The sequence below is a fragment of the Triticum aestivum genome, chromosome 3D (genome assembly GCF_018294505.1).
Source record: "Triticum aestivum cultivar Chinese Spring chromosome 3D, IWGSC CS RefSeq v2.1, whole genome shotgun sequence".
NCBI classification, from domain to species: Eukaryota; Viridiplantae; Streptophyta; class Magnoliopsida; order Poales; family Poaceae; genus Triticum; species Triticum aestivum.
Genome location: NC_057802.1, coordinates 179115663 through 179116236, shown reverse-complemented (window position 1 = coordinate 179116236; position 574 = coordinate 179115663).

The following is a 574-nucleotide window of genomic DNA, read 5'->3' as shown; positions in this document are numbered from 1 at the left end:
ACATGCGTCAGGTGGCGAATGCAACGGGCGCTGGCCCGTGACCATTTGGTCACCGGAGGCATGCCGGCGACGAGCGCAGGCGGCAGCGCGTTCGGCCGCTCAACGAGCTAGGGCATAGGGGCCATATGGAAGCGCGTGCGCGGGTGCGTTCGGTCCCTGGACCCGCCAGGAACACGATGCCGTGCTCAGGCGAGCACGACGGAGAGCATGGCCACGGCGGCGAGGCGATCTGCGGCGAAGGGCTCTCAGCAACGGCGACGAGGTAGCTATGGTGCGCGAGGGGCTTAATGAGGAGGAGTAGGAGGCGGGGGAGCTCACCGTGCGGCACGCAAGATGGCCCGTGGTGGTTTAGTAGCAGCAGGGGGCGTCGCCGGAGTTGGTGAAGAACGGCGGCGACCGGAGATGTGGAAGAAGGGGGCGTTGCAGCAGCGCCTCCGAGCTCCAGCTGCGGCCACCGGTCGACGAGGAAGACGATGGCGGAGACGACGGACACGCTGGCGAGGCGAGGCGATGGCTGTGGCCGCGCGTTTCTCGGCGGCGGGTCCATGGCGGCGTTCGGAAGCGGTGGGGAACG